Raw genomic sequence first — 10,461 nt, 5'->3', positions numbered from 1 at the left:
TAAAATACAGATACTGAGATACATTTGCTTTTAACGTAACGGGATATTTCGGAGATACTTTTGCAATAAGACGAAAAAAGTATTCCGGAATACAGTTACAGCGGTACAGATACTGGAATACTTTTTTTTTATTTCAAGGATGCTCATACTACGCAAAGACACTTATTAGTGCAGCATAATGTTGTAAATAAAGTTACAGCGCATCGAAACGTTCAGTTCATTTATTTATTTATTACAGTACCCTCAGCGCCATTACGACATTGCAGGGGAGGGGGTGGACAAAGTAAATAATTAGCAATAATGACATAATTACAAGTATCAATTGCAATAAAAATACAAGCATTGCAAAGCCTGTTCCAAGGCGGTATCCGCGCGGGGGGTCGCGAAGTAATAGTTTGCCACTCAAAAAAAATTAGTCGTGCTGCAGTGACCTTGAGAGACAGCGACTTTCGTCGGTAGAGGCCGACAACACTGCCCCCGCGATTCTGCCGTCTGCGGCGTCGCGCGCAGACGGCACACCCACATGGACCATTCTGTGCTTAAGCGGAAACCATCGCCGCCCTATCTGTCGGCGACCAGCGGCGCGCCTTTGCTTGTCTTGGCAAAAAAAAAAAAACGCTATTTCCCCATTGGAAACACGCCTCAACTCATTTCCGACACAAAAAAAAAACAATGTAACGAGATACCCGTGTCCAGCATAGTATCGCGATACAGGCGATACATCGTAAATGTATTTCACTGCTGAGATACAAATACATTTTTCAAGAGTATCTCAATACAGAAATACAGATACTCAAAAGTATCTCTGAAATACTATCGCGATACTCTTGTATCGCGATACTGCCCAGCCCTGATATGTATGACAAAATTCGAATATACCAATCACACAGAGCTGCGTGACGTCACGAAATTTAGAAAATTAATTGGATGAAGTATTTTTGCGTGGGAAGACGATGGCCGTGGGCGGAGCTTATTAATACACGGAAGAGCTTTATGGCGGGATGCACGAAGAATTGGCCAACATTATTTCCGTAACGGAAATTATGTTGGTAAAAAAACGAGGCTGATCATTTCCGTCACGGAAATGATGTCATTCCGTTACGGAAATGACGCCAGTAAAGGAGAAAACTTGTTTCTTTTTTCCGTGCCAGGAACGCACGTGTGTTTATAAAAAGAAATGGAGACAATTTAGAGCACTATGGGCTGTGCTCTACTATGTGAAAGCGGTATGCCGTCTCAAAAATAATACGAAATACGGAAGAATGTGTACCTGACTTAGAACTAAATGTGAACCATATAGAGCACTGTATGCACTCTATACTGCTGGAGAGTAGTAAGCCGTCCCGTTTGACATGACGTCATCGTGCGACGTCACAAATTTGGCTATCTGTGACGTCATGTGGTGACGTCATCACCGGATAATGATTTCTTGCATCACTCGTGTTCACACGCCGACGGTCAATTTTAGCCTCTGATGAGGCATATAAAGTTTTTACTTTAAAGGAAACCGCAAGGCCAAGTGCGAGTCGGCTTAAAATTACAGCGCTGTCAAATGCCTTCGCGACGCCGTGGAGTGTCGAAGTGCTCCGCACAAGAAGAGAAACGCTGGGAGTATTATTATATAGCTCTTTCGCTACGATCACGAATGAGTACTACAGCAAACAAACACGACACCCCGCGCTGCGCGTCGCGGGTTGGAAGTTTGCAGATGGCGGCGCCACATGATTTAAAGAAGCCCCGAATCTTAATTGCTTCTGCGTGCGCTGAGAGAAAAACAAACGCCTTTCGGTGTGTGTGAGAGAGAGATCAGGGGGGGGGGGGAGATCGTTATGTCCTATGGCGCCAGTTGTTACGTTCTCATGGTCCTGAATTCCGGTAGCTTGACGTGCGGTAAACGCAACAGAAAAAAAAATTAAACTCTAAATCCAGCACTTAAAGGGGTACTGACTCAAAAATTTTGCCTTCGCGTTTTTTTTTTTTTTTTTTGCTGCAATGTGTTGCTGGGGGCCTGTTAGTCATAACACGGCACATCGTTTGCTGCAGCGCGCGACAGATAATTAATTACAGGCTCCTCATTTCTCATTACCGACCAGTGTCAGCTCCGGTTTCAAAAACGACAAGCCTCCGGGTGCAACTATCACCAGCGCTCGATCACGTCAGCACACAGAACTGTGACGCATTTCCGCGTGGTTCGCGAGCAGCCTCCGAGAAGCAGGCTGCGGGAGCGAACGCGGCAAAAAAACATGGCGGCTATGGCGTCATCATAACTTGTTGCAGCGTGGTCACGTGAGGGAATTAGGGGGTCCCCAAGGGTCCCCTTTGAGGGTGTCAGTAGCGCGAGGATGTCGATCGCTCACGCAAACTTCAAAATTCATTTAAAATACCTTCCAAGCTATATTCGATGTTGGTATCTTGCAGATGATATACACATGCTCACCGGAATCGATCCCGCAGGCTATCTCGGCCGCGAAATATTGTGTCAGTTCCCCTTTAATGTAGCGCTAATGTTCTTCTTGTGCAGGTCTTGGTGTAGTTATAAATCCTTCGCTTAATGCAGCTCCACTGCCGTGACACCTGAGGAAGTGCGTTGCACGGGCAACCCAGCAATTCCCTTGACAATCGCACGCTTTCCCATGCGGTGGCGCCCTCTCCTGCGCGGCGCGGGGCTCAGTCGGATGTTACAGAAGCGCTTTTCGCGATTTTAGTTAAATTGTTGCGATTAATTCTGGGTTATTTCATTAGTTTGTATTATTTTAGAGCTTGTTAGTTTATTTTGCACTGGTTTTGAGCAATGTTAGCCTTGTTTTAGGGCCTGTATTGACCACTGCGTGACCATGCGACGTGAGACACTGGATGGATGACAAGCCGGGACCCTAAAGTGCTGGGCACTTAAAACATGGAGCGCGGATGGGGTGTCATTTTCACACTCGTAAAGGGTACCGGCTTGTCCCACGGCTATGTCCGCGTTGCCTTTGAAGGGACACTAGAAAAACGATTTTTCGCGTGTGAGTACATTACAATGCCACAATCCCGAAAACACCACTCTTACGGGGAGAAGACGCTTGGTAAGCGGGAAAATGCATTAAAAAGAAAATGCGGGTGGCGACGCCACCTTGAAATTCCCGCACCAAATGCCGTGACGTCACAGATTTTGACGGCGTCTACTAGTTCAAACGTTGTTCCTAATCGGTATAAAAATGAAGTACGTTGTGCTCTGCGGGAGCCATAGACTTAACGGGAGCCATAGACTTAAGTTTCAGGAAATTTCGTTGAGGCAATGTCACCGAAATACGAAAAACACACTTCGAAATCCGTGACGTCATGCGAGGACATTTTGGCGCGAAATTTGAACATGAAACCTTGAGCTTGGTTTTCTCCTGTATTAACAATCGCATGATGGTGACATTAACGACATTGGAGTTCTCAGAGTACAATTTAATAATCTACTACAGATTCATTTTTTTTTCGATTTAGTGTTTATTTAAGGCTATAATATTTAACTGAATAGCCATTTCCATGCCGACTCTATGAGAAAACTGTCCGTACTTTCTGCTGCCACGTAAGATCATAATCACTATTTAGAAATTGACTTATATAAAACGAAAGTAACGGCTTTTATACGGCTGTGAATATTTGGTTCTATATCTCTTAGCGTTTCGTTGTCTTCGTTTTTTTTTTTTTTTTTCGTTTGAAGCGTCGCGACTGCTCGCGCGCGTGCACCGTTGCTCTGCCCGCGCTTACAACGACGAAACGCGGCTCTAGAAACACTGTTGCGCATCATTGGATTAGAGTTAACACCTTCGAATTTGCTATCCATAGGTGCACTGACCCTTGGGCACAGCACCGGGAAAATATGCGAGGCCGTTCAAGATTTCTTGGCACAGTAAATTAGATTTACGCAATAACCACGGATCCAAAACTTCATAGTCAACCAAAGTAGGCTCCATTATATTTTCTTTTGCATTATTAAATTAATTCTTATTCGCTAAAAATCTATTCGACCCCCTTTTTTATTAAAAAGATAATTCTGATAAAAAATCTTTTTAGTAAACGAAAGGACAAATTATGTTCTATATTTGAAATATCTTACCTAAGTTACCCGACTGCTGACCCTTCCCCCAGGGTGCATGTGAGCCAGAATTTTAGAATCTGTAAGAGCGCGGAGTTATAAATTTTGCTGACCGAACTTCTCGCGTTGCCTCCACAGCACTAACTGCTACAAGCGGACGTTTCGTGCGTTTACACCAATCAAAATCGTTACAGAGCACGCTACTGATAACTAGGGCTCCGTGTTTTCGGAGTTTATTTTTCTTGAAATTCGGAGGGTGTTTTTCGGAGTTTATTTTTTGGGGGGAGAAATTCTGCATTTATCGGAGTTTATTTCTCGTAAATCCCCTATTCTCCGACATTCGGTGGTTATCCCATATATGCCCATACTCGGAAAAAATGAGCAAAAGAATATTTTTATTCACAAATAGGGGATTTGTGCCCTACGCAAAATGTACAAAATATTTATTTACTGTCAGGTAAGTGCGACACAGTTTTGCAGCGCTTTTTGCACCGAGTTTTTTTTTTTTTTTTTCTCGTGGCACTGAGCTGAAGTTGTGTATTCGCAATTACGGGTATGGGCACTGCTACCAAACTACTTTTAGCACGAATGGTGGAATGGCGGGATTTTTGCGATAACTTGAAGAAAAAGAAAGCATCATAACTTAGGCCATCCTCCGCTCCAGCGCCTCTCTCGTACAGAGTACACGTTCGCTATGATGAAGTAGTCCGTACGGGGTAATATCAAGGGAAAGCAATGTGTAGGCTATAGCGCATGTTTCGGCAGACAGCTGCTTCATTTGTTATAAATGGCTCCAGTCTTCAGCTAAAGAAGTAGCGATTTTAAAGCACATCAAAGAAGCGTCTTACATGTAGGACACTGAAAAAATCCGTAAACAGGGGGTGGGTGCTCGAGCCGACGTTTCGACAAGTGGAATTGTCTTCTTCAAGGCTGGAACTGAAATCAGTTTTAGCCTTGAAGAAGACAAGTCCACTTTTCGAAACGTCGGCTCGAGCACCCACCCCCTGTTTACGGATTTTTTCATCACAGCTTCCATCTTCCACTTCCTGCCGTTTTTAGATGCGAAGTATCTTATGGCGGAGTTCAATCCGGTGGTGGTGGTGGTGGTGGTGTGCGGCGTGACCACCCTTACTGCGCATGCGCATAGCCTCTCCACTCAACCCCTCCCCTCCCCCTCTCCACTTCCCCTCCCCCTTTCCACTCTTCCTTTGAAACGCGGGCTAGACATGCCGAAATTCTCTCCTGCGCAACGCCGCAATGAGCACCAGCGCATGCGCGTCCCCTCCCCCTCTCTCTCCTCCCCTACGCTGCCCCCTCTCGCACGCCGGCCGACTGCGTTCCCCGCTCGCCCTGTGAGAATTAACGGCCAGGCTAGGGGGAAGACAAGACGCACGTAGCGTTCCTCTTCGCGTTCCACTACGCGAGGTCGGTAGCATACCCAAAGAACGCCAACGGAACGCGATCGTGCAAGTGCTCCGGCTTCGCATCCCCTCATGGTCCCCTTTAGCGGGAAATGGTGTAATTTTTTGGATGTAGGACACTGGGCATAAATGGGTTAATTTTGCATTATAAGTTGTTGCAATGTGTAATTGTGAATTTTATTTCCAATGAAAATGCGTTGCATTGTTGCTGATAATCCTGTTTCTCCACCCTTTCATTTTTTTCTTCACTTGCTGTTTATTTACCCTCTTAATATGGCTGTTGCACAGCTGTAAACTCGCCAATGTGTACTTTTGGGGGGCAGGAGCTAGTCAAGCTGCTTGTCAGCTTTTTCTCCCAGCCTCCCTCACCTTCTTGACGAAAAATAAAGGGCCTATTATATTATTATTCTCAATACTCTGAAATATTAGATTAAATAATATCTGAACCCGAAAACATGCGAACACACTAAGTGTATTTTAGATGTCTGGAAGGTTTGAACGCACAGATACCTACTAGCACAATTATTTGAATACAAAACATCTACGTTTGTTCGTATTACAACGCAAGCATACTTTACAAGGTTGCTGCAGCTGATAGAGGTGCGCTCCGTTCTACTGATGATTCTCAGCTTTGAAAATGCCCTTTAAACGTTGAAAATGTTCTCTTGAGATAGGATCGGATAAATCCGTATATTCACAAATTCTACCGGCGAGTATTTATCGGATTTATCCGTAAACAGGGAGCCTTACTCATAACAAGCGAACACCTGTCCGTCTTATAGACGATTTCAAGATTGCGATAGCAGGAGCACGTGGTGTACCCCAAGAAACTTCCGGTCACCTCATTTAGTATTCTAACGCGTAAAGCGTTTTTTTTTTTTTAAGATTTGTCAGAGTAAGGGAATACTTACAGTTTCACATAAAAGAAAGGCGCTTATAGTTAAAGACTAACTCTTTTAGTGTTGTGGGTAGCTTAGAAGAATATTTCATTCAAATATTTTGCTAGACACAGGGAGAAAAGTGTTGAAACTCTACGGGCTACTCGCCAAGGCTTTTGTTTCCCGCCAATCCTGCTAGCCAACGCCAGCGCAGGAAACCGGAAGCGGTCCAGGGCCTGTGTTAGTAAACAATGAAACCCTTCGCTGTTTGCAAACACAAATGCTGGACGGCTTCCGATTTTTTACGTCGGTGTAGCCTTGTTGCATTGGCGGGGAACAAAAGCCTTAGCGAGTAGCCCGCACATTTTCAACACTATCCTCCCTGTGTCTGGCGAAATATTTTTATTATATGTTCTCCTAAGCTGCACACATAACATTCTAAGAGCTTGCCCTTCACTTTAAGCGCCTTCCTTTTACCTGAAAGCGGAAAGAGAATCTCCCCTTACTCTGGCACCACTTAAAAAACACGCTTCCTGCTTCGGCCTTAGAAAGTGATAATAGAGGTGGCCGGAAGTTCTTGGGGTGCAACACGTGCTGCTGCTATCGCAATCTTGAAACCAACCGAAAAGGCGAATACAAACACCTTTTGATGAACTGCTTGGTTGACGAAGCGAATACGCAAACAGCACCTCTATGACATTCTAAAGAACCTCCACATAGGATACAGCCATTGCCGAAGGCTTCGACAGCGCTCCTGATCGAAGGATCTCAGAGAAGTAAAATAAGAGCGCTGACGTCATAGCAGTAAGGCAGCAGCACGAGCCTTTTATTCGAGTCGGGTGTTATTAGTCATTTCTTTATTGGATGAAAGAGCAAGCATAAGTATATTGGGACACTGACTTCCTGTGCACCTACCATGTCTATGCGAAGTGCTGTTCGTACATAGGTTCTCGTTGTATTAAAGGGACACAAATATTAAGTCGACGTTGATTGTTGAAATAGCGGTCCAGAAACCTCGTAGTGCTGCTTTTATGCCAAGGAAGTGCTTATCTTGAAATAAAATCACGTTTTAGTGGTCCGCATCGCGTTGGCGCACTTCAAATCACCCGCCTGAAATCAGACATACGTCACTGCTGCCGTGCCCAACGTTGCTCGCCTTTACTGCGTGGCCGCCGACACTATAGTAGCAGCAGAGCGAAAGCAGCGGGACCCACAGCAGCAACAACGGCCATCGAAGCCATCGAAGCTTGCCGCAATCGCCGCAGTGGATGTGGACGGAGAACTTGACAACGAGACATTGGCTCGCGACGCTGGGCTCCAATTCAGCGACTTGAGCCCCGATGAACGCGGTATGCTGCTGAGGGCATGTTCTCGAACTTTCTGTCAGAGCGACTTTCACGAGCGCGCAAAACATACGCGGTAGTACGCGATCCCGAAACTACCACTGAGACGCGACCGCGCGAGAGAAGCAGGGCGCCGGGCGAAGCGCAGTTCGGTCGGCGAAAACGGAACCTTCGAACCACGAACGCCACAGAGGTTCTTTTTCCATGAATCAAACGGAAACGAAGAAATAGCATTTTATTACGTCTTTTGATGCACAGAAAGTTCTTTTTTTATTGCTGCTAGTTTGATTACTAGTGATTTATTGTAGGCAGACTCTCATACGTCATGGGGATCACTTCGAAAATGTCCCACTCGTGGCGCTCATCATGTGATACATTTAGCTTAATTTCTCGGCAAGTAGGGCACTGCTGTTGATAATATTGCCTTTTTAGAAGTTGTCATACGTTGAGCTTTCACCCTGACATAAATTGTTATTTGCCTTTAGTGTCCCTTTAAAGGGGCCCTGCAGCACTTCTCCAAGTAATCGTCTAATGGCTTCGTTAAACGAACCTATTGCCTCACGAATCAACTGCCGCAAAACATTTTTAGTATGTGTCAAGTACGAGCCGAGCTGCAGGATTTGTCGAAAAAAAAAAAAAGCCAGCTATAGCGCAACGCTGCCATTTGGAAGGAGGCCTTTCGCATATCGCATATGTGAGTCATTTCCGACGGGGCTTTGAACTTCAGGATTGGAGAAACATGTCACTACCAATCTCCAGAATGGCTAAAATCTACGGCGACTCTGAAATATGGAGTTTTTGATCCACGCTTATGTTTCAACACGTGGTGTGACCGCAGGAGGTGTCTCAGGAAAGAAACGCTTGAAACCAGTTTCCAATTGTGCAGCTTAACCGAACAAAGCGTTATTAATCACAATAGGCGAGAAAATAATGCGAATACTTATTTAGCAAGGTTGAACGCTCGTGAACGTACTTATTAAGGAAAATTTTAAAGATATGGTGCGAAGACACTCATGCGCCGGGCGGGCAGCGGACCACGTGTTTGAGACCCCCTGTTCTAGACACGCGAAAGCTCCCCTACACGGGCCTGTTGCTCTTGCAATCATCCTCAAAAGCACCGCTGTCGCATTTTTTTCTCCTCCCGAGAGCTACATACAGCACACTCGACTCTAAAGTCAAGTGCACGCCTGAAGTTTATGAATCACGTAGGGCGTATCTCGTCTGATGAACTTCGTGGACTCTCCCGGCGCGGAAGCTCTTTTTTTTCTCCGGTACACTAGCGAAAAAAAGAACGAAAACCAAATGAAGAAAAAGTTGTCACTGACAGCCGTATTCAGGCAACCACTTGCGCAGCTGTCTGCCGGTAAACTCTCTCTCGAGCCACAGTTCTAATTTATTTTTAGAAGCCTTAAAGCCGGAAGCCTTAATTAAAGCCGAGTGAAACAAGCACGCGATGTGTTGAAAGGCTTCGTTTTGCTTTAGGCGCACGTAAGTCGAAAACTAATTTCGACGGACATGAGGGAAAATAAACACAGGTGTCAAAGTTTTCTTTTTTTTCCCCACATGTTCCTCTCCGCAATGCAGTCAGGCAGAGTGTGACACCGCTTCCTGATTAGGTAGCCCGAGCTGCGAGCGCTGCCAAGTGCGTGAGACTTTAAAACATCTATTGTTGAGACTGCCCTCTGTACGTGTCCCAACGGAAGACGCTGGCTTCAACGTTGGCAGGCATCGGTGTGAAAACTATCAGTGAAGCTAGCGTATTGTACGCAATGTCCGACCAGACAGCGTCAGCAACTGCTACGAAGGCATTTATAGCCTTTCTGACGAGTACTGGACTAGGCTCTATAGACTTTTAAGGAAACCCCTGCATGACGTGGTTATTGTAGATACGCATCTCCCCTTCCTGTTCCCATCGTCATCTGCATCACTTTTAGGGGCGTAGCTCCTCTTAGTCTAACCTTGTCCCATGTCAGGCGTAACCGCGGCAGTATCTCCCGAACAGTATAATAGATGGCGCTGTCCCATAGAGATAGAATTTAAAAAAATAAATAAAGATAAAAAAATAAAAATAAAAAATAAATAAATATAAAAAATAAAATAAATTAAAAAATTAAAAATATAAAAAATTAAAAAATAGACAAATAAAAAAAAGGAAAAAAAAACGGAAAAGGTAAAAATAATCAAAGCGGCGTATCGCTTTGATTACTGCTGGGCGAAACCACTGAACATTTCACGGTGTACACATGATTGCTTCAAGAGCTTCGCCCAAGCTCTTCATCATTCACCCGTGGATATGCTGTAATTTTTTCCTTCGTCCCTTTTCTCCGTTCAGAGTAACAGGTCAGAGCGCACAAGCTCAGGGCGACCTCTCTGCCTCCTTCTGATAAATTCTCTCTCTCTCTCTCCTGATTATGTTTCACGGACCCAAATGCATTCATGCATAGGTGTGCGCACACGGCGATAAGGAATGGGGAGAGGGGGGGGGGGCGTCCCCCACCTTTTCCCACCGTGTTTTCTAAGAGGGGCACCAAGTCTGCCCCACACCTTTCCTTTGCTCGGTCGGACCTGCCGCGTCATTGTTTGATCTGCAGAGTTAAGACCATAAAGGTCTTTGACAATAATGACAGCCGAGGAACCCTGCTGTCGCATTCGAAGAACTGTTTACATCCCACTTTCGCTTCAAAAAGCCAGAGGACCAAAGGCAGGCCATTGTGAGAAACACGTCATCGCTCCATTCTCATATTTGCAAC

This window comes from Rhipicephalus sanguineus, chromosome 7, assembly GCF_013339695.2.
Source record: "Rhipicephalus sanguineus isolate Rsan-2018 chromosome 7, BIME_Rsan_1.4, whole genome shotgun sequence".
Taxonomy (NCBI): Eukaryota; Metazoa; Arthropoda; class Arachnida; order Ixodida; family Ixodidae; genus Rhipicephalus; species Rhipicephalus sanguineus.
The sequence above is the reverse complement of the archived record's forward strand: the minus strand, read 5'-3'. Positions refer to the sequence as shown.